Source organism: Dreissena polymorpha, chromosome 3 (genome assembly GCF_020536995.1).
Source record: "Dreissena polymorpha isolate Duluth1 chromosome 3, UMN_Dpol_1.0, whole genome shotgun sequence".
Lineage (NCBI taxonomy): Eukaryota > Metazoa > Mollusca > Bivalvia > Myida > Dreissenidae > Dreissena > Dreissena polymorpha.
In genome coordinates, this window is record NC_068357.1 from 41,731,842 (window position 1) to 41,757,550 (window position 25,709).

At 35.0% G+C, this 25,709-nt stretch overlaps 1 protein-coding gene across 50 annotated transcripts in view; it reads left to right on the top strand.

Annotated features, from left to right (window-relative positions):
- LOC127873833 (uncharacterized) overlaps window positions 1–25,709 on the top strand; it is a 433,898-nt gene that overhangs the window by 85,921 nt on the left and 322,268 nt on the right. The window lies entirely within an intron of this gene.

Consider the following 25,709-nt stretch of genomic DNA (forward strand, 5'->3'; position numbering starts at 1 on the left):
TGTCAGTGTTATCACATGTTATTCCTCATCAGAGCGGTCAGTGCGATAATTTCCATAAGTTAAGTGCAAGGTGATAGTTATACAATTAAAGAAATCAAAACGATTGAAACATTCTACTTTGATATGGTTGCAGGTTGACTATATTAAGAGCGGCTGTGAAATATACTGCCTACTGTATAAAACAACTTTTTCTGTCATTTCATTATCATTCGTATTATGTCATTTAATCTTTCAGTTCGTGTATAAGAAATTAAATAATGCAGACGATTTATTTACATGCGAACGCAGTGTACCGGTAATTGTAAACAGAGTTTCACTTTCATTTTCGCGCGGTATCAGAAAGTCCCGGGAAACAGTTTTTGGCATGCGTATGACGCAATAAAACACTTTTTTGTACATATGAGTCGTATTGCATTCAATCTAAATTTAAAGTCGCTCGTCCAATGAAAGCTCTGCCCCATAATGCACTGTACTCTTAACACTTCTGAAAATGGCATATATGCGTACGGTGTTTACGAATTTCTTAAACATATATCGTCATAATGTTCAAGATTATTATTTTTTGAGTGATGTTGCAATTTTATTGGATTATCGGATAATGTGCACATAAAGAAAAGTGGTATGTATACTGTTATCGATACGATTCGGTTTATATGCATGTATTTGGGTCAACACAGCATGGCAATATTCATGACCTATATTATAGGCTATTCTATACCTTTTTTTATAGCGCCCTGCAGTAAATGAGCTCAAAACCTACAACGCGGATCCGTTTTAACGCTGTTTCGCGGCTTGGACCCCATTGACCGCGCTATATTGGAGTTACAGTGTATATAATAGCAATAAATTACCTCCGCATGTGTTTCTCCAACGCCTAAGTGAGAAAAATAGTGGTGCACCAAACTTGACTGACACAAGCCACCTTTCCAGACATTTCTGACTCGTCGATCATATAGAATCTCTATATTCCTGTAATATTATTTATGAACATACAAATACCTTTTACAAATAAAAACTATACAAAAGACTGTTTTAATACAACTTGCATACAAGATTTTCACTTAATTTTTGTGCAATACACTTGTATTGTTTAATTACAATATAAACAAGGTTTGTCACCATAGGATGACATGTGCCCCCTTTTTCCACATTTATCTAAACCTAAACGCAAAGTGTTTTTCCACATTTTTCGAAACCTAAACGCAAAGTGTGACGGCATTTCAGACGGACAGACAGATGGACAGTGCATTCACTATATGCCCACCTTCAGGGGCATAAAAAACAGCTAAATAATGCAGACGTGTATATTAACAACTGTTTCTCTAATAGTAGTGCAATGTAGATTAAGACACAATTAGTTATTATTACATATTGTGAAGATATTTAAAACCGATCATTACAATAACATACCTGTTCCTTCAGCGCACATCCAAAACACATGGCACTTTCTTGGTGTTGCAAAGTAGATTTGTTCCACTTGCATAGTGTGATGAGGGTCGAGTACACACTGGGAAAAATCCCATGAGTAGTGTAGTGTGGCATCTAGTGAACATGGTTCTGCATCTGTACACAAAATGAACCAAATTGTATCAAATTAATCAATTTTTTTTAGACATTTTTCATGATATATACATATTTTTACAATTGTTTCCCAACATGTACAGCTAGAAGCACCATACAAATGAATGTTCAACATTAAGCTATAGAATGTTCATGGCAAAATTCATAAAGTGCTGCGGTTCATCTTCCATGACAAAGCACAAATGAACCTCATATGAGGTACCTTATTTGTATAACATATTTAAGACATATTTTAGAATAGTTAATTACAATTTGGAATTTATAATGGAAATAAAACTTGTTTATTAAAAAAATCCTCATTTTTCAAGACCTTCAATGACATCTGTAGTACTGCACACAGCTTTACTACAAAGAACGTTGCAAGTTGGCCTATTCAACATGAGATGCATAGTCACTAAGTACATTGTGCCTTTCTTCATCTGACAGATGAGCACTGGTTAGTATATTGCGTTTACGCAAATATACTTTAGTAATACCGTATTTCAAAATCACTCTGAAATCGGTTGGCCTTTTTGATGCCTTACCAGATTTTGGGCAGACGGAATAGACATTTAACATAGCATTTTGTAATTCTTACAAGTTTTCCCTTAAAAACGTTTTTCTAACATTTCCTCCAAAAATATTGCATACACCATTTTAAGTGAATTTTTCTAAGACCGTTATACATGAAAAAACGTTATTAGAAACTGAAACAAATTTTGTTCTTAAAACAATTTTAGAACTACGGGCTGAAAGTAACCCGCCTACGTGTACCAACAATGGCCGCGCCGATGAGAGAATGTCATAAATCGGCTTGTTTGGCTATTTAGTAACTGTTATTTTGGATATATGAGTTATTTATTCACTAAATATCGCTAATGACTACAATGGATGGAATTCGAAGGATATGTTCGATGTGAATGAAGGACTTTCTGGATCTTGACAGCTTGACACAGCAATACTGGCATACTGGTATTTTTAGTTATCAATTTAAATCACATTTTGCTTTGTAAATTTTATTCGAGCATTTTGTTACTTATTGAATGACTATGATACCCGATATCAACATATCATATGGGATTTGCAGATCACTAGGCTGTCCTGAAATTCAACATTGATTACAAACGCTTTACTGGTTTGTATTATTTCTTCTTTCTATTTTTAAAGTTAAATGAACTGTGTCACAGTAAAAGACACATTAAGGCGATTGTGGCCAGTTTGGATCCAGATCAGCCTGCGGTCGCTTGAAAGCTGTTTGCTTAAAAGCTGTTTTCTGACAATAACAATTAATAGTTTAATTGAATACCGATTAGACTGCATTTTGTGTGACCTGGCTCAAATAATAGAATTGTCATTAATCAAATGATTTTATTTCGAACATTAATCAAGTGTTTTTTTCTGGTCACTTGGGATCAATGACTCCAGCGCTTTCGTGTTGAGAATTGAATACCGCTTAAGGCGCTGCTTGGGGGCATGAGAGATGTTGCACCTTCCATTATCTCATGAACAACTCAATAAAACCGAGTCGGCAATATATGACTTAAGTTTGGTTTGGTTGCTCTCGAGGGATAATTTTTTCAGAATCTTCCTAAAAGCCTAGTGTTAGAGTGTAGACTTTGATTGCAGGAGGTTGCACTGCGGGTTTGATCCCCAGAATCGACAATGAAAACTAGCACACTTTGTTATCTAAAAGGCTTCTTAAACTGATATACTAAGATAATGTGAATTTTCTCTCACATGATCGATGGTCATCATGAGTTATATTACATAAAAACTCACAGCAGTAGTAAACAATTGAACAATAATTAATGAACGCATCTTTCATTTGTCTTTGACACTTTGAGTTGATATTGCTTAGATTTAAATATTTGACTTGACTTTACCAGCACTCTTGTGACAGAGCTAAAGTGTAAATGTACTATTGAAGATCACCCAAATCCAGATTTGCTATTAAGAAGTGTGAAAAGTTTTAAGGGTGTGACAAGTAAACAAACAATGGTCATTACCAACAGGCCACAACTGATCAATGACTTTTTTTAAAAAGAAAAATCAGTGCCTGGTTTAGATTTCCTTACATAGTTCAATAAAAACTAATTTCAGAAGCCTGGTAACAGTTTCTGTTTCACTTGAATGTTACCAATGTTTCAGACCAGGGCCTTGATTTTGAAATCTAGGACATGCATGGTGAGATGATTGTCATTAAAGATAATAATTTTTTTCAAACACATACATAATGTAAACATGTATCTTTAACTAATATAGATGTAGAATGCACTAAGTCAGAAGGCATTTTACTTTTCTGCTGGTGCGTCAGCACACCAGGTGGTTTGGCTGCAATGGTTTGATCTACTGCTTGGATGTGTAGTTAAATCATAATTGACCAGTCGCCAGCTGTCAATCAAGCTCACGAAATAATCAGATTTCGTTTATTGCGGCCACATGGTCCGACAAACAAAGACTGTTGGAGTAATGGATAAAGCGTTTTATGAATACACAACTTAGTGGGCGGAGCGTTCTCGTATTTTGCGACTGGTCAATTATATTATACAGTAAATCAAACTGTATTATTTCAAATATGTTGCATCTAGTATACTTATATTGATAATATTTCCAAAAATAATGTATAATATGAATGATAAACTTGACTGAAATAATTTAAATGATACTGAAATCAAAACAGTAATTTATACTGATAATTATTTAATATATGTTGCTTGATAGAATCATGTACATCTATATCAAATGAGATCATACTGTAACTTCAATGATGAATTTCAGTGAATCAAATTAAATCCAAAATTTAAGACACCCCCATCTCTCTCCCGCAGCACGCATACCGAAAGGTCCTGTTGTGTACAGATCCAGATCCAAAAATATTATACATAATTATGTATCATGTTGTTTAGAGGGGATGATTTTCCATCTGTTGTATCAATGTATTGTTTTACTTCTTTAATCTATGTGTTTGATAGCCCCACGGTCAGAGCTTCAGGCAATGCATATTTCACCCCCTGATCTTTTTCTAATGAATATTTTAGCTAGTCCTACATTCAATAAGTCAAATATATTTAAGGTAGCGCACCTCTAATGATTTCCCGCGATTTCTTCGAAGGTTGAAGAGCCTACTATTAGGTGCCGTAGCCTAGTGGTTAAGGCGATAGACTAGAAATCTTTTGGGATATTCCCGCGCAGGTTCGAATCCTGCCGACGACGTATACTTTTTTGCGACGCTTTTTATTTATTTTCTAACGTAATTTGATTTAATAGGGCATATAAGCTATATTTATTGTTAAATATGTTGCAATTATTATGCACATTCTTCAATTATTAAAATTAAAACAACGTTATGGCGAAATTGGGTGATTTACTGTTGAAAATACGAACCATGCATGTTGCATTTTTATTTTTATTTCAAAAAGTAAACGGTAAATCTGTCTATTTCTTGGTATTTTTGCTGTATATAGTGTTTCTATAAAAACTAAGTTTAAAATATGACTTAAATGATACTATTTTGAATTTTATGACACTTTGTTTTTAACTGACCCAATTTTTACTTGGCTGAATCACTTACATTTCATGGCGCTCTTCCATAGATAAAAATTTGTAAAAATAAATGTCTGTGAAAGAATATTTATTTCATATTGTTTAAACTTTTAAACACCTTTACAGCATCTGTACACACCAACTGCATGCCCGTATTTGGAAATTTGAATGAATTATGGAACTTTTATATACCCCAGGGGTGAAAATAAACTGGACAAAAGCCGAGCGTGGGGGTGGTTTTGAAAAAATCGGTATATTTTTTAAAAAGCATGGAAAGCCTACGTACAAATTTGCATGTAGTTCAGTGAAATGATGCTGATTAAGAAAATAATTACTTAGATTATATTTGGATATCTGCCCATTAGAGGTGCGCTACCTTAAGTAGTATCTGTACACATTGCTAGATTAAATTTGTACATTTAATGTAATGGTAATGTTATTAGTATTAAAAAGATATACATTGTAGTACAAATGTTCATGCTAGATGAATTAAGAGCCTTAGTCAAGAGGTATTTAAACATTTTGAAATGGTAAAATTTTCTGAAATGTATACCCATTTTCTCTTGAGCACTGGCCAAATATAAACATAGCCCCAGGGTCAGAGCTTCAGGCAATGCATATTTCACCCCGTGATCTTTTCTAATGGATATTTAGCTAGTTCCTACATTCAATAAGTCAAATATATTTAAGTAGTATCTGTACACATTGCTGGATTAAATTTGTACATTTAATGTAATGGTAATGTTATTAGTATAAAAAATATATACATTGTAGTACAAATGTTCATGCTAGATGAATGAAGAGCCTTAGTCAAGAGGTATTTAAACATTTTGAAATGGTAAAATTTTCTGAAATGTATACCCATTTTCTCTTCAGCACTGGCCAAATATAAAATGTATATCATTTTACCACTTTCAAATGGAGCCCTGACCAGATCTCAAATGTATATCCCTTTTCTCAGGATCCCTGGTCATCTCCTTTTTATCACCTAACAAACACCTATCAAAATGGCAAATTATATGCAGAATAATTCATTTTATGCAATGGTTGAATCAAATACTTCAGAAAAAATTGACATTCTTTTCACATGGAGATTTCATTTTCACAGTCATGGAAAAAGAGCCTGCACAACACAGATCAAAAATACTTTTTATTCGTGGATCACCCCATATCTTAATACTCTATGTGCATAAATATCTGAAGTCTTGATGAATTCAGGACAAACAAATTGTATTTTAAGTCCTTAATTGACCCGGCTATAGTTATCAGATTAATATAAGCTCAATCAGTATATTATATCATTATTTGTGCTTTGTGTATTGTAATTATACACAATCATGCATATACATGATAGCAATTAAAAATAACAAAGCCGCTTATACTATAAATGTCATTGACAAAGCCTATGGTAAAAATGTGAAAACATTGTCAGAGTGTTATCGCCCTCTCGTGCCAGCAAAAAACACGTTGACAGGTTGTCATTTTTGACAGTTCTACTTTCACTTTCATTTGTGATATTCATTATCATTAAACTATAAACACTTATGTGGCTGAGAAAAATATCGCTATTGCTTATTATGCCCCCTTGGAAGAAAAGGGGGTATATTGTTTTGCACATGTCCGTCCGTCGGTAGGTCGGTCCGTCCGTCCACCAGATGGTTTGCGGATGATAACTCAAGAACTCTTACGCCTAGGATCATGAAACTTCATAGGTACATTGATCATGACTGGCAGATGACACCTATTGATTTTGAGTTCACTAGGTCAAAGGTCAAGGTCACAGTGACTCGTTCTTGGAGGCAGTTTTTGCTTCCAAAGGACCACATTTGCAGATTATATTATGTACTGGTGTCGTGGGGTCTATATACCAGGGCTAGCGCTGTCCCAAAATTTCTTTGAGCCAACCAGTTTTTTGATTTTCGTTGCGCGAAAACTGGTTTGGAAATAATTATATATACATGTACTATCAACTTGTTATGCCCCGCTTCGAAGAAGAGGGGGTATATTGTTTTGCACATGTCTGTCCGTCGGTCGGTCCGTCCACCAGATGGTTTCCGGATGATAAATCAAAAACGCCTACGCCTAGGATAATGAAACTTCATAGGTGCATTGATCATGAATGGCAGGTGAACCCTATTGATTTTCAGGTCACTAGGTCAAAGTTCAAGGTCACAGTGACTCGAAAGAGTAAAACAGTTTCCAGATGATAACTCAGAATGCTTACGCCTAGGTTCATGAAAGTTTATAGGTACATTGATCATGAATGGCAGATGGCCCCTATTGATTTTCACGTCACTAGGTCAAAGGTCAAGGTCACAGTGACTCGAAATAGTAAAATGGTTTCCGGATGATAACTCAACAATACTTACGCCTAGGATCATGAAACTTCATAGGTACATTGATGACTGGCAGATGACCCCTATTGATTTTGAGGTCACTAGGTCAAGGTCAAGGTCACAGTGACTCGAAACAGTTAAATGGTTTCCGGATGATATCTCACGAATGCTTAAGCCTAGGAACATGAAACTTCATAGGTACATTGATCATGACTGGCAGATGACCCATATTGATTTTCAGGTCACTAGGTCAAAGGTCAAGGTCACAGTGACTCGAAACAGTAAATTGGTTTTCGGATGATAACTCAAGAATGCTTATGCCTAGGATCATGAAACTGCATAGGGACATTGATCATGACTGTCAGATGGCCCCTATTGATTTTCAGGTCACTAGGTCAAAGGTCAAGGTCACAGTGACTCGAAATAGTGAAATGGTTTCCGGATTAAAACTCAAGAATGCTTACGCCTAGGATCATGAAACTTCATTGGTACATTGATCATGACTGGCAGATGACCCCATTTGATTTTCAGGTCACTAGGTCAAAGGTCAAGGTCACAGTGACAAAAAATTTATTCACATAATGGCTGCCACTACAACTGACAGCCCATATGGGGCGCATGCATGTTTTACAAACAGCCATTGATTAATTATTTTCTGTACATTCTTCAATAAACTTACATCAATACACATTTTCTTTATTAATTCCAACATTCCTGAAAGGCTATCGCTTTGTTACATATTTCGCTTACAAAAATATCTCAAAGGAGCATATGTAATAGTTATATGAGTTACTTCATCTTTTCAATAAACAAACAACAGACAGATCTGAAGGAACTATTTTTCTCCAATTTAAAACAAGAGCATTAATAAACGTCCGGCAAATCAGAAATAACATTTAAATCCGGGCATTAACTCGCTCACAAAATACCAAGCTCGCTTGATGCGTATTGATATAGGATGTTTTTGCAATATTTCATCACTTCTTGTCTAATTGATTTGTACTTAATCTTAAAAAAAATATTTTTTTCTTGATAGCCTTTTAGATTTTTATTCAGTCAACTGTTCCTTTAACATTTACTTCAGCAGCAACTTTTCTGTATCTTGCAAATATACTTTCAACGCCATCGGCGCTCTCGTTTTTATTTGCCAATGAATTTTTGATATTTTACCCACAAATATGACCCTGGTGTAGCTACTGCAATGTGGGGGCATAATGAATTCCATTTGTTTCTAAATGTTTTTAGAGACACAACTCGCGGGCTAAGCGCAAAACGGTCGTAACTGACTTTTTGTAAACTTTTCAGTACGATAAAAAGTAATATTTTATTAATTTTTATCATTAATAAAAAAATATTTTTCACAAATGTAGGTATTGTACATTTATTAAAAGTTCACACAATATACCTTTATTCGCATTAATGTAGCGGAGATATTTGATAAATATCAAGATACGACTGTTTTGAGCTTAAAATCTTGCAATGTTTGATTTTATTTTTATGCAAAAAGGTCGTATCTGAAAATCAGATCAGTGTTTTCTGTTCATATGTCTTAATATATAGACTTTTATTCTGAATACTTGAAATATAATAGTGCTATTTAACTTTAAAACAGCCAAATGCTAGTAATATTAAAGATTATTACAAAGCTCCCAAAGTGTGTGTTGGAAGTAAAATGTTGCCATTACAATTGTATGCTTTATTTTTCATGATTAATTATTTGGTGTCCTTTCATAATGCAAAAGCAAATGAAAATATGTTGATAAAATAGCAGGTAAGTAAACCAGGCTGCCCGGGTGTACATTGTCCAGGGTAATCATGGAACTTAGGCTGGAAATCCATGGTTATAACATGGAATTCCATGGAAATCCCTGGAATTTGAAACAGTTTCCAGGGTTTCCAGGGTTTTGTTCTAGAAATGTCCATGAAACGTGGACTTTTTTCTGAGCATTTTCCAGCCTTGGATGGAAAAGCATGGAAAAGGAATGGAAAACGCTGGATTTAGGCTGGATAACCATGGAAAATATTTCCAGATACCATGGAAAGTGGAACATAGAATTTTTTAAGCATGGAAAAGACTCTAACATTTTCAGCTGACCCTGGAAAAAACTTAGACTTTATAAGAGGAGAAAATAAACTTATAAAAATGCAACACATTTTATTCAAAGTAAATCAGAGTTCAACAATTACACACATATGAATAAAACATAAAACAATGTGCATAGTTTTGGCAGAAATAGTAGTAGTTATAGTAGTAGTAGTAGTAGTAGTAGTAGTAGAAGTAGTATGCTTGTGCTGGCAGTAGAATATGTTGTAGGAGTAGAAGTAAAAGTGGTTGTTGTATAAGTTGTACAAGCAGTTAAACTACTGATAATTATACTTTTGGTGCAATTTAAGTGACAGTAGCAGTAGTAGCAGTTATTATTGTGTTGTTGTTTTAGCATTTACAGGAATAGTAGCAGTGATGGTAGCACTAGTAGTATAAATAATAATAACAATACTAGTAGCAGCAGTAGGTAGTAGTACTTAAGGAAGTAGCATTAGCAGCAGCAGCAGAAGTAGTAGTAGAAGTAGTAGTAGTAGAAGTAGCAGCAGCAGCAGTAGTAGCAGTAGCAGCATCAGTAGCAGTAGTAGGCAGTGGTAGTAGCAGTAGTAGTGAAGTACTAGTAGTAGTAGTAGTAGTAGTAGTAGTAGTAGTAGTAGTAGTAGTAGTAGTAGTAGTAGTAGTAGTAGTAGTAGTAGTAACAGCAGCAGCAGCAGAAGTAGTAGTAGTCGCTGCAGCAGGAGTTGTAGTAGTAGCAGCAGGCAGCAGCAGCAGTAGCAGTATTAGTAGTAGCAGCAGCAGCAGCAGGAGTTGTTGCAGCAGCAGTAGCAGCAGCAGTAGCAGTAGTAGTAGTAGTAGTTGAAGCAGTAGTAGTAGTTGAAGCAGAAGTAGTAGTAGTAGCAGTAGTAGCAGCAGTAGTAGTAGTAGTAGTAGTAGTAGTAGTAGTAGTAGTAGTAGAAAGTAGAAGTAGAAGTAGTAGTAGTAGTAGTAGTAGTAGTAGTTGTTGTTGTTGTTGTTTGTTGTTGTGTCTGTTGTAATAGTAGTAGTAGTTTTGCAGAAGTAGTAGTAGTAGAAGTAGTAGTACTAGTAGTAGTAGTATTAGTAGTAGAAGTAATAGTAGTAACTTCCAAAGCAATGTCTGCAAGTTTAAATTCCTTAACCCTGTTCAAGGTGTATACACCTCAATATTTAACTAAAGTACAGGTTGCAATTAACAAACTATCTGAGATGCCTGTGTGTGAGTCAGATATGTCTGCCGCTAATCTATTGGTTATAAAATATCACAGCCTTTTCTGATTGGCTGAGTTCAAATACAGAAAGTTTACCTGTTAGATTGAAATTCTGGAGAAAATATGCAGGTTAAACTTGTTGTTAAAATGAAGTTTATGTAATTTCACAAACAGTAGAGTTAATGAGTTTTTCCATTAACAAGAATTTCTTAAAATAATAATGTATGGATATCATTTGGAAAGTGACATGAAATGTTGTTAAAAAGTGATGCATACAAGTGTTTCAGAAGTCTGTCTAGGAATAGAATACTCCTATAATATGAGGTCGATTACATCGATAAAGTGATGTGGTTTGTTGTACAACAACAATTGGTTATGTGTAACCTATTCAAAAAATAATTTCGTTCAAGATAATTCAATGTAATTCTATAAACGACAAACACAGGAAGACACACGAAGTGTGTTGTGTATGTTATTTAAAAAATGTACATAAGTGGTTTAAAAGCACAATTTTTACACATTTAAGAGGTAATCGCTCACAATATATGTCTAATTAATGATAATTTTATGCATTAGCAAAGATTTAACGAGAAAAACTGAAGTTTTAGCTGAACTCAATTTGCTATAGGAAAACGACGGTAGCCGTTTAGACGTAAGCGGGGTAGCTTACATCTAATTATTTGGACTAGGGAATAGAACAACAACTGAAGGTTTGTGCTTTCATTATTTCTAAATATTCCTTTAAATTTATTCTTGTTATGTCATCATTGAAGACCTTTTTTATGTGACATTTTAGGTAAAAGTATGGCAAATATAGAAGTTTAAAAGCAGCTGTCACACACACATTTTCACAAAGTGCAGTTTGCAGCTTGATAAAGGAAGTCCTATGTGGAGATATTAATAAGCTTGAATGTAGTATCGGAAGTTTATAATGCATGGCTAGGGAACTGAGGCTAAGGGAGTTATGTGCTGTGCATGACGAGAACTCAATGCTCATTAATGCTGTTAATGTTTATAAATAAATTAATTCAACCAATAGCATTGTTTTTTAGGTTTCACTTTGCATTTTCATACCAATAGAATTACACATCATTCTAATTATAGCAATAATAAATTTGTACTAATCATACCAACAAATTTTGTTATGCTATGCTTTGTGATGTATTAACTTCATTGTAAGTTATTATTTAAAGACCATTTTACTAAATATTTAAAACAATACTTGAATTATTTTCTATATACATTTTCATTATGTGCTTTAACTGTAGCTCAGACCAGTTGATGGAAGATACTGCAGAGTTTGGCAGGGAAATAACCCAAGACAGCAAAGCGGCTCTTTTGGCGCATTTACCAAGAGGACTAACATGGCCACAAATTCATTGTAAATATTATTATGCCCCGGGCTCATATAAGTAATTTAGTGTTAACCACCTGAAAGTATTTTGTCTTTTTGGTATCCAATATTTTGGGTCTAGTTTCAATTACAGGTTATTTTTATATGAATTAGCAAATTAGCATAACTTTCATATAGCAATATCTGAATATAAAATTCTTATATATGTTTGAGTTTCCAGATACATGCTAGTGTACCCCGTTTTGGGGCATTTAAGAAAACAACAATATAAATTTCAAAATAAAAGAGTCAAATAAAAATATAAGTTAAATCACCAATTATTCACTTGAAAGTCTCAGTTTTTCCTGTGTGGTTGCCTGTTTGCAAGTAGATTAAAGCCCGCTTGCAAACTTTAAGAGAATAAATTTCAGTAAATGGAAAAGAATAATTGCTAACTACTTAGGATCGTAAATGTTCGCTCAAATACAAAAAAGCCAGATGTACCGAATTGAGCAGTGATATGAAATATCTAAAATGGATTAAAATATGAATGAGCATTGAAGTATAGATATTGAATCATATGATTGCTGCACATTTACTTTTACAGATGAATGTAAAAACTTATGACTTCTTGTAATATTGTTTGCTTTGTTTTTCTTTTAGAGATCATGCAGGAGCCGTACAGTATAACAGCAGTACAAGTTCTATAAAAGATCCACGACCTACTGAAGCCCAGCTAATTAACTAAAAAGTTTTTAAAAACTGTAATTTTATCCCACCTGGGTACTTATAATTACTAAGCTGCCTACACAAGTTTTAGACTTGCAATTACATTTTAAATTGTCACTTGGAAAGTAATACATGTACATGCATTATGTTCTGAATTCTTTGAACAATAAAATTATATAAAAGTATTTTAATTAAATTAAGCACCTAAATTGCATTAAAGTGAAAGTAGCTGAGAACAAGATGTGTTTGTGAAACACAATGTCCCCCTATATGACGTTTGACCTTGAAGGATGACCTTGACCTTGACCCTTTACCACTCAAAATGTGCAACTCCATAAGATACACATGCATGTCAAATATAAAATTGCTAGCTTCAATATTGCAGAAGTTACATTACATGAGCAATTTTGACCCATATATTTGACCTAGAAGGATTACCTTGACCTTGACCTTTCACCACTCAAAATATGCAGCTCCATAAGTTACACATGCATGCCAAATATTAAGTTGCTATCTTCAATATTGCAAAAGTTTTCATAAATAAGCGATTTGGGCCACATATATTTGACCTCTGACCTTGAAGGTTGACCTTGACCTTTCACCACTCAAAATGTGCAGCTCCATAAGTTACACATGCATGCCAAATATCAAGTTGCTATCTTCAATATTGCAAAAGTATTCATAAAATAAGCGATTTGGGCCACATATATTTGAACTCTGACCTTGAAGGATGACCTTGACCTTGACCTTTCACCACTCAAAATGTGCAGCTCCATGAGATACACATGCATGCCAAATATCAAGTTGCTATCTTCAATATTGCAAAAGTATTCATAAAATAAGCGATTTGGGCCACATATATTTGACCTCTGACCTTGAAGGATGACCTTGACCTTGACCTTTCACCACTCAAAATGTGCAGCTCCATGAGATACACATGCATGCCAAATATCAAGTTGCTATATTCAATATAGCAAAAGTTATTGCAAAATGTTAAAAGTTGGCGCAAACCAACCAACCAACCAACAGACCAACCAACCAACAGACCAACCAACAGACAGGGCAAAAACAATATGTCCCCCACTACTATAGTGGGGGACATAAAAATAGTATCCTTGTGCTCATGGGCAGCTACATATATTGTGACATACATGAAGCAGCTAAATAACTTAAATTTTTCATTTTGTTTTCTTGTATATCGTTTGTACAGGGTTCGTGAATTGTTACTGTATATTACTTGACTTGCTTGTATTTTGTTAATTTGAATACATGTTGTGAAGGTTGCATTATACTTTTTAACTTTTAAAGTAACGCCTGTTCTGTTATGTAAGGGTCTGATTTATGATAATGGACCTAGAGGCTTTGTAAGCATGTATTAAACAACACTTGTTTGATCTGAATAATTTGTTGAATAAATGTAACACAATTTGTAATCTGATGTTATATTTTGATGAATTGTGAACAAAATAATACATCGAAGAAACTAAGGCAATTATGTTGATTTTTTGTTTTTTTTTAATCTAACCTTAAATTATGATTTACTTAATTGTGAGTATTGCATTCATTTAATACATGAATACTGTTTTTAGACCAGAAATTTCTTTTTCTATTCAGTGACCATGGTAAACGCTGGACAATTTTCCATGTTATACCAGGCATCCATGGAATATTAAACATGGAAAAACCCTGGAACATTTTCCAGGGTTTTCCAGCCAGCATGGAAAAAATACCGTCCGAATACTCCATGTAATCTGGAAAACCCTGGAAATTAATCCATGGTTTTCCATGGTTTTCCAGATTACATGGAGTATTCGGACGGTATTTATTCCATGCTGGCTGGAAAACCCTGGAAATTGTTCCATGGTAATCATTCCAGGGAGCCTGGAAAACCATGGAAACTATTCCAGGCTATTTCCACATACCATGGACAATTTTTCCACCCTTTTTTTAAAAATATTGACGCTGGAAAAGGCTGGAAACTTAGTCCGAATACTCCAGCCTCATATTTTCCATGGATTTCCATAGAAAACCCTGGACAAAGTACACCCGGGTGTCCCTTCAGACTTCACTTTATAATGTATTCAGCCTTGCTTGCTTGAAATTAGATTTTATATAAATATATGCATACTCGTATATATATAATATATATGTGTTGTGTTCCGAGAAAACTGGGCTTAATGCATGTGCGTAAAGTGTCGTCCCAGATTAGCCTGTGCAGTCCGCACAGGCTAATCATGGACGACATTTTCCACTTCTATGGTATTTTTAGTTTCAAGGAAGTCCCTCATTACCGAAAATCAAGTTTAGGCGGAAAGTGTCGTCCCTGATTAGCCTCTACACAGACTAATCTGGGACGACACTTTAAGTGCATGCATTAAGCCCAGTTTTCTCAGAACGCAAGTCATACATATATATATTAATATGCATATATTTATCAGGGATCATATTTTCCCGCAACATCAATCGGTCTGGATATAAATGGGGAAAAGTATTCGAAAATGTATATCCGAAATCGTGACAAATTACGTTAAAATATATACCATTGATTTTGCCCTTAATGAAGGTGGTATAATACGTGAACAAATAAAATTCCCTTAGGCATTTTTTTAAACGGAACGAGTTTTCTCAACTGGTTTTATCATTTGGTATTTTATTGTTGTTTCGTGTGCTGTTTTATCAGACTTTTTTCATTGTTGTCAATATTATTAATCTGTGTAAGTCTAAACTGATGTTTTAAATTGTTGTCGACTCGATAATAGTTTACAAACATGCACTGAACCAAACAAGTTTCTGTGCGTAGGTTGGCTACTGACAACAACAAACCAAATAATTAAGAAATAATTTGTTGTCAAATAACCCATGGCCGATAGTTTAGATGCGTAGGGATTTAATCACGAGAGCGAAGCATTTGAAACCATGCATCTAATTTTCCGGTCGTGAGTTATTCAACAACAAAGTATAAAGTACACGAATTATTTCGATTCTGACACGTTTTTACTAAAGATTTATTCAATGTATTTTTTTTTTCTTGTGTACTATTTTATGTGAAGTTCTGCCCATAAAAATAACTTTCGGCTGTTCTGTCGATCAGATCCGCGACTTTCATTCATAATTATATTACCGGATTATTACGCTGGTGGAAAATGTATCAGCATGCTTTGTTTAGTTACAGCGCGTGCATTCAGACGCGCCTTTTCGGATGCGTCTTTAATCCGATGTTCACAAGTTTTTTATTCTTGGTCTGACGTGCAATAAACCGGTCCTGACCGGGTTTAGAGACTGCAGCGAATGGTTTATCACACCTAATCGAGATAAGAATTTCATTAGGGTGTGTTAGCATGTACACTGTGTAATCGATTTCATGACATGGGAATTTTAATAGCAAACAGAATCGGACCGACTGTTTGGATTTTCAATCGGTCTTTCATGACCCCAATCGGTCTAGGACCGACAAAACCGAAAAAATATGATCCCTGATATATATATATATATATATATATATATATATATATATAAAAATAAATATATATATATATATATATATATTATTTATGAAATGATATATATATATATTTATTAAATGTAAGTTTGTCTTAACATTTTTGTAAAAAAATGTCTTAAGTGTCTACTAAAATGTATTATAAAATCCACATTTTTAATGTAGCGCAATGTCGGGTAATTCCGACAGTCGTCTAATTTCGACACTTTTCACAGTATTTATCAGACCAGTCTTAAATCATCATCATCCCGTATGATTTCGTTGTAAAATGTGACGTAGTTGGTGTTGTGACGTCACCAGATAACATCTCTCTATCAAACGTCTCGCTAATTGCATGTAAGTGAGTCATTTAAAATATGTACATTGTATTACTTAGAGAATTTTTATAGCGTTATGAGCTTCGCTAAGGGAGGTTACATAATTGTCAATTACGTCCCTTCAGGATTTCGCTGTATTTCTGGTATTTGTACAAGTTCTAGTATAAAATTTGTTTCACTTGACCTGTATTTGTGTTTGAATAGTGCAAATCGTTTGTTAAACTATGATTTGTGGGGTGTCGAAATTATCCTCCGATTTTATACGATGGTGGGTAATTCCGATATATGGGATTATCGAGTAATGGATAATTAAAGAAGGGAGAAGATGCATGTATTCGATAGATACAGTTGACACATATGTATCGGAGGCGTTTTATTGTCGCCAATATATTTTAAATACTTATCACATCCTTTCGACCAGCATGTACATTAAAATAGAATTTATTTATTCATTATCACTCTTAAATTAAAGGGATCAATTCAATACGTTTTTGTTCAATTATATTTAGCGAACACGATGATCACCGCGGTAGATATTATGGGTCCGCGGTGATTCGCGGTGTTAGTCTATGGCAAACGGCCCCCGCGACATTTGATCTGAACACCTATCGCGGGGTTCATATTGGTAAGCTAACAGTGAGATGAACATTGCAGCGAGTGGCGTTTGTTTAAGTACACGGTGTCTGTACTGTATATTGAGTCAAGTGGGAGCACAATACGAACTCTAAATGCAATTTATTTATAATTCTCTGATTTGCAAATTAACACTAGTTTAATAAAATCCTATTTATTAAAGCTCCACTGCATGGAAAGCCTACGACTTATTAAAACACTCTCTCCTGATCGCTAGGCGGACATCACATCCACTAAACCACCACAACCTTATTAACAATCGATTGGTCATTTTCGGCTCGGGTACTACTTACATATACCCCGGGTACGCTTAAGTATACTGACATGTACCCCGGGTACGGTAAATATACTTAAATCTACCCGGGAAGTTTTACGCTAAATCGGTCGTCGTCGGCTATTTTTTTTAGATTAATTATGTTCATATTTATGTCAATTTTCTGTTAAATTGCCTCTATATTATCGGAACCCATACTCAAAAAGCATGTTGATGCAGTTTATAAAAACAAATAATAGAAGTTTGTTTCGTAATAACGGTAATCGGTAGCGCGTTTTACGACATCTGATTTAGGGCGGGAATAAAACTTAGGGGGGTACAGTCTAATTTCGACCGGGTACGTTTTAGTATATTTACCGTACCCGGGGTACATGTAAGTATACTTCAATGTACCCGGGGTAAATGTTAGCAGTACCCGAGCCGACAATGAACAATCGTGCCTAATTAACACTAGACATTAAAGAGATCGTGAAATTCTATTATTGAGACATACAATGTAAATAACTGATTAAAACAGTTGTTGAAAATTAATACAAAGACAAGTGTCGAAATTAGCCGCTGACTGTCGAAATTAGCCGCTTACTGTCGACATTACACTCCGCCTCATTTAGTTAAATCGCTTGAAGTTTTGAATTATGCCGGCAACGATAATAACGTTCGTTAGCAAATATCAACAAGTCAAAACGGTGTTTTTCATTAAGTTTGGGCACTTGGAGGGTAATTTCGACACATCAGGACTAAATCAAATTTTACTCTTAAGGTGTCGAAATTACCCGACTTTGCTCTATATGTAAAAATAAAACATGTTCCGTTGCTATGGGAATAACTAATTGAGTTTTTCATAACGTTATTGATATGCTCAATTTTGAATAAAGACTTTAAAACTACATTTGAAGTATAGACCATGGTTTATTTCAGAAAAGAAAGTTAAGTAATAAAGTTACTGTTTGTATCTTGTTCTTTGTACATTTTTTGGTGTAGAATCTAGCTGTTCACTATGTCTTCTATATTATTAAATTTCTTTAATATGTACGGGTATTATGAATATCCGAACTTAACAAAAGTACAAATGATGTGTGGATGTATATATAGATGTCCTGTTAGAAATAAGATTGAAACTGACAATGTAAAGTGTTATAAAGATGATTTAAACACAGAAAACCTGGTTTTTAGCTTTGTTGCTATGGTAACCATGGCAACAGATCAATCAAATGTGTATACCAAATGATTATTGTCAAAAAAAAGGTGTGACCAGTTCGCATGGCAAATTGTGTATTAATTGGACATTTAAAACTTATGTAACATGTAATGCAAGTGAAGAAGGTACATTTAGCATAATCAGGCCTTTTTTGGTGAAGATTCTGTTCACTATGTCTTCTATATTATGAAATTTCTTTAATATGTATTATCAATATCCGAACTTAACAAAAGTATAAATGATATGTGGATGTATATATGTCCTATTAGAAATAAGATTGAAACTGACAATGTAAAGTGTTATAAAGATTATTTAAACACAAAAAACCTGGTTTTTATCATTGTTTCTATGGTAACCATGGCAACAGTTCAATCAAAATGTGTATACGGTATGATTATTGTAAAAAAAAAAGTGTGACCAGTTCACATGGCAAATTGTGTATTGATTGGACAGTTAAAACTAGTGTAACATGTAACGCAAGTGAAGTAGATACATTAAGCATAATAAGGCCTTTTTTGGTGAAGATACTGTTCACTATGTCTTCTATACAATGAAATTTCTTTTATATGTATTATCAATATCCGAACTTATCAAAAGTACAAATGATATGTGAATGTATATATGTCCAGTTAGAAATAAGATTGAAACTGACAATGTAAAGTGTTATAAAGATTATTTAAACACAAAAAACCTGTTTTTTATCATTGTTTCTATGGTAACCATGGCAACAGATTAATCAAATTGTGTATACAGTATGATTATTGTAAAAAAAAATGTGTGACCAGTTCACATGGCAAATTGTGTATTAATTGGACAGTTAAAACTAGTGTAACATGTAATGCAAGTGAAGTAGGTACATTAAGCATAATCAGGCCTAAACAAGTCAGCAATGGGATATATAACCTCATCAAACAATGCAGCACAGGAAGGGTTAACATTAGATTTTAAATAAACAAAACATAATAGCATACTAATAAATAACATGTACAGTATATACACATGAACATCTATATACATAAAAAAGATGACAATCAATCAAGGCCTGTCATTTCTTTGAGGCGGCGGAGTGCGGCTCTCATCTTTCTCTCCACGTCTGCCACCAGCCGGTCAAACTTCTTTGCAACTATTATAATGTCATGGCCTTTGTGCGGTGCGTCTCGAGCATTATCTCATTTGATCAGGTCCTGAAAGATATTTTATAATGTAAGTGTTGAATATTGCTGTTATGGTAATCTCGTTGCTATACAAATTATAAATTTAAATCAAAACTAGTTTGTTTGTTTGTTGTTTTTGGTTGTTTATTTTTGCAATTTTAATCCCCTGATCACATGTGACTTAACGCTTTTCATAAATAAATACGTTTGGTAGAAAATACTGTTTGAAAATGTACCAAGATACATTGTCTCATTTGGCTGTGTGGACTGGTCGGAAGTGTGACGCCTTTAAAATGCAATAACCAGTACCCTGTATAGTTTTACCTATTAACAAATCCAGCTTATCTTGGTCAAGGAGAGGGTGCGGTTTTCCCACTCCTGTTCTCTTCATGTTGGCCAGCTTGTGCAGGGTAAAACCTGGTATTCAAGTCAATACATCAGGTAGTCTCCCTTTTGCTCCCTTTTTGGGCAGGCGATGTGATGATGAACATTCTTTCCAATCTTCTGATCGATGTAAATTTCACGGTCACCATGGGGTTTAACCTTTAAATTTAAAATATAAAAGTTCTCATTTAATATTGGGGAAAACATCTGTTCATTAAGGACCAAAAATAGGTATAAGTAACATTTAAAATGACAATAACCATAAAATACAGCCATAATAATTCAAATGGTGTTGTTTTTCCTTAAAATTGAATTACATTTACTCATCCATTTACATTTCCTAGTGACAATACATAAATATGATAATGATCATAATTATTTCAATAAACTAAATAAAAAAGGGATGCAGAATTAAAAAAAACAAACCTGTTACAACAGACTGTTCTTCAGTATTCCAAAAATACAGGCAGTTGTTGAAGAGTGTAGCACATTAGCCCTCTGGGACATTAGCCCCTAGGACAAAAGCCCCTAGGACATTAGCCCCTTTGGACATTAGCCCCATAGGACAATTGCCCCTTAGGACATTAGCCCCTACTTACTTTTACATTTATTTTTAGTTATTTAATTTCATCTTTTTTTATTAATGGAATTAATGGGTTATTTTTTTCTAAAACAGCAACAACAACACAATATGTTACTTATGTATCTAATTGTAAGGTAATTTTAGACTTCTGGATGGTGTCAGATAGCAAAATGTTTGCAAAATAAATAGAGTTCAAAGAAAAAAAATAGTAAAGAAATTGTAAAAAAAAACACACTGAAATGTACGCGTGTGGTACAAGCTATATTTTGTTTGTATTTACATATGAAACTAAAGAAATGGAATAAAAATGCCTACTTTAAATAAAAAAGTTTTGAACGTTTTACATGTGAAAACACCGGGGGCTAATGTCCTAGCGTGCACTTTTTGAAGGGGCTTTTGTCCTAGGGGCTTATGTCCTAGGGGCTAGTGTCCTAGAGGGCTAATGTCCGTTCCCCGTTGTTGAACTAGACCATATCACTTTATATGTCTTTAACCACCCACGTTGAATCTCCTTTGCAACAAACATATTGTTGATTTACACATTGTAGTAAATACACATTGTTTTCATCACACAATACTTCATGCTGAAAGTATTTCAAGACATTTAACACTAGAATTATATGTCTTAATGTTGCTCAAAATTTTATGATACCTAAAGCTTAACTCAAAGAAAGTCAGTGGCTGAAACAAGCTTGTTTTCAATAGCTTCCTGCCTTCAACCAATCAAAAGTCACTTGTTTTGAAATAGATGGTGCCTCAACCAATCAAAAGTCTATCAACACCCCTTTGTTAGGCTTATAAAAGATGGAGCACTGATAGGGATTAATGTTACTCGGTCAGCAGCTGGAGCGTGCGCGTCGCGACTGAGGCGAGAGTCCCCCGCAGAAGATTTCGGTTGAGGGGAACTTCTGCGGGTGGCTCTGCTAATCCAGCTGAGTCCGTCACCCTCGAGCCGGACGTCTTCCGCACTGCTGGGATTGCTGTCTTCTCCAAGATGCAGCGGACTTGTCACCCGCTGTTTATGGTCGAGAGCTCGCTGACCCGGACCTGCCAGAGGTCCCGTCTGTAGAGGGACGGGGATAGTGGGACAGCAAGACCACCAGTGTGGAGGAAATACGGAGCGGACCAGAACAGGCTTCTTTCCTGGGGAGGTAATGAAGCATGCCTGGAACTTCGAGGGGGTGGCCTTATAGAGGGACCCCGGGATAGCGGTACTCAGTACGCTCAACGCACTGGGGAAACTGTCTCGGGGATGAAGACGACGGCCGGTGACAGCGAGAGGGGCCATAAAGGCAGAGCTGCTTGCTTGCACTCCTTTGGTGGAGCTGCGTACAGACGAGAATTTGTCTTTGAATTGTCTACTACCAGTGCACATTAAGGTCTCATTGGCCACCATGCACTGGTATATTTGGATCTAAATTATATCTTTGGCGAATACCCGGGAAGCCGGGGTAAATTTGACCTACTTTGGCTCAAAATTAATGGTTTTCCCCTGAAAGGTCACAGGGGCAGGTCGGACCTCAAAGACCTCGTGAAGAGGCCGGTAGGACCTGTAAATAAACTCTGATTTGAAAAAAAAAGAAAAGGGATTAATGTTTATGATGCTAATCTCTTATCTGATCTACTGTCTCAGCCAATTACTCAATCTGGGAAATACATATGTATCCACTGATAGGCACACTTCAACACCAAAATATTTATTGAATAATACACAGCACCATTAGCATACTATATTTAATTGTGAATATTTAATATAACATGCCGAATGGTGTTAGCAAATAATAGTAATATTATCAATATTATTTTAATTGCCTTTTAAAATGTATGTTAATAGTCAATGTGGTAGACATTAATTGTTTTGGGGTATAAATATCAGTATAAGAAAGTTCAAACACTTATTTTTTATGTTGAGGAAATATAATTGATACTATCAAGCCCACATAATATTTTTGACACTTTCAATATTTTTAATTAGTTACCCACAGTCTGATTTAGGTGGAAATTTTTAGAAATGTTTGAGATTAAAACGAAAGCAACGTTATGCATAGAAATTGTATTATAAAGTATATTAACATTAAACAGGTTCATATGCACAACAAGTTACCGCTTTGAATTCAAACTGCACCTTATATTATACCTTATATTATAACAGGTTACTGCGGTATATGTCTATGTTTATTCATTTGATGTAAATAAATTGTTAGAGCCTGCAACAATTTTGTTTCTTGTTCAATTTCTGTACAACATTTGCTAGACGGTTGTTAAAGACGCACTTTTTAAGAAGTGTGTTAAAAATGTGTCATTTTAGATACATCCGTTAAAAACAGATCATATGATAAAAACGCACTTATGAAATAAAAGACTAACTTATGCTTAAAAAAGATGCACATCAAAAAAGAAAAACGCACTTTTGTGAGAAAAAAAACCAAATCTGTAAATCTTAAACACTTTTTTTAGATAAAAGACGCACTTCCTAGATAAAAGACGCACTTCTTAGATAAAAAAAACACATTTTGCTCACATCTACACTCAAAAGCACACTTACAGATGAAGAAAACACACAAAAAACAAACTGTTTCACTTAAATAACGCACTTGAAAAGAAAAAAACGCACAAAATGCGCACTTAAATGCACTTTTGAACACCGAAAACACTGATATTAACAAAAAACACAGAATTAACATAGTTTAAAGTGCGCTAAATGTGTGTTTTGGTAAAAAGTGCGTTTTAAATTAACAAGGGCAGTCAGACATTCTATATACTGGCACCATTGTCAAAATCTGACAAGCTACATACTGGTATATTACGGTCACCATCAGACATGCTACATACTGGTATAATTGTAACAGTCTGACATGCTAGGTACTGGTACCATTTTAACAGTCTCACATGCTACGTACTGGTACCATTGTCACAGTCTCACATGCTACATACTGGTACCATTGTCACAGTCTCAGATGATATATACTGGTACCATTGTAACAGTCTGACATGCTACGTACTGGTAACGTTGTAACAATCTGACATGCTATGAACTTGTATAATTGTAACAGTCTGACATGCTACGTACTGGTATAATTGTAACAGTCTGACATGCTATGTGCTGGTACTATTGTCACAGTCTCAGATGCTACGTACTGGTGCCATTGTAACAATCTGACATGCTACATACTGGTATAATTGTAACAGTCTGACATGCTTTCGTACTGGTATCATTTTCACAGTCTCAAATGCTTTATACTCGTATAATTGTAACAGTCTGACAAGCTATGTACTGGAATAATTGTCTCAGTCTAACTTGCCACATACTGGTACCATTGTCTCAGTCTGACATGCTACGTACTGATACCGCTGTCACAGTCTGACATGCTACGTACTGGTACCATTGTCACAGTCTCACATGCTAGGTTCTGGTATAATTGCTACAGTCTGACAAGCTATGTAGTGGTAAAACTGTCACAGTCTGACATGCTACATACTGGTACCATTGACACAGTCTGACATGCCACATACAAGTTTCATTGTAACAGTCTGACATGCTACATACTGGTACCATTGTCCCAGTCTCAGATGCTATGTACTGGTTATATTGTCACACTCTCACATGCTACCTACTGGTATAATTGTCACAGTCTGACAAGCTACAAAGTGGTATCATTGTCAAAGTCTCACATGTTAATGCTACAGTCTTGACTTGCTACGTACTGGAATCATTGTCACAGTCTCACAAACTACATACTGGTAAAATTGTCACAGTCTGACATGCGTCATACTGGCACCATTGTCACAGTCTGACATGCAGCCTACTGGTATAATTGTTAGTCTGACAAGCTACATAGTGGTACCATCGTAACAGTCTTACATGCTACCTACTTGTATAATTGTCACAGTCTGACAAGCTACGTAATGGTACCATTGTCACAGTCTCACATGCTACATACTGGTATAATTGTAACAGTCTGACATTCTACGTACCAGTACCATTGTCACAGTCTCAGATGTTTCGTAGTGGTACCGTGGTTACAGTCTCACATGCTACATACTGGTAAAATTGTCACAGTCTGACATGCTTCATACTTGTACCATTGTCACAGTCTAACATAATACATACCGGTACCATTGTCCCAGTCTGACATGCAACATACTGTTATAATTGTCACAGTCTGACAAGCTACACACTGGTACCATTGTCACAGTCTTACATGCAGTATACTGTTATAATTGTCACAGTCTGACATGCTATGTACTGGTATCAATATCACAATTTGACCAGCTACGGTCTTGTTCAATTGTCACAGTATGACATTCTATGTACTGTTACCATTGTCACAGTCTGAAATGCCACCTACTGGTACCATTATCACAGTCTCAGATGCTAAGCACTGGTACCATTGTCACCATTGGACATGCTACATACTGGTGTAATTGTAACAGTCTGACATGCTACGTACTGGTACCATTGTCACAGTCTCAGATGCTATGCACTGGTAACATTGTAACAGTCTCAGATGCTACGTACTGGTATAATTGTCACAGTCTGACATGCTACGTACTGGTATAATTGTAACAGTCTGACATGCTTTGTACTGGTATAATTGTCTCAGTCTGAACTGCTACTAACTGGTACCATTGTCAGTCTGAACTGCTAGGTACTGGAACCATTGTCACAGTCTGACATGCTACGTTCTAGTACCATTGTAACAGTCTGACATGCGACGTACTGGTATTATTGTCACAATCTAACATAATACATACCGATACCATTTTCACAGTCTGACAAACTACGTACTGGTACCATTGTAGCGATTTCTATTATTTTGTATAAAGTACTGGAAAATGGCATTTTCCCAATACGGAAAAACTACACATTAAATGTCCATATAGGAAATTTTCCCA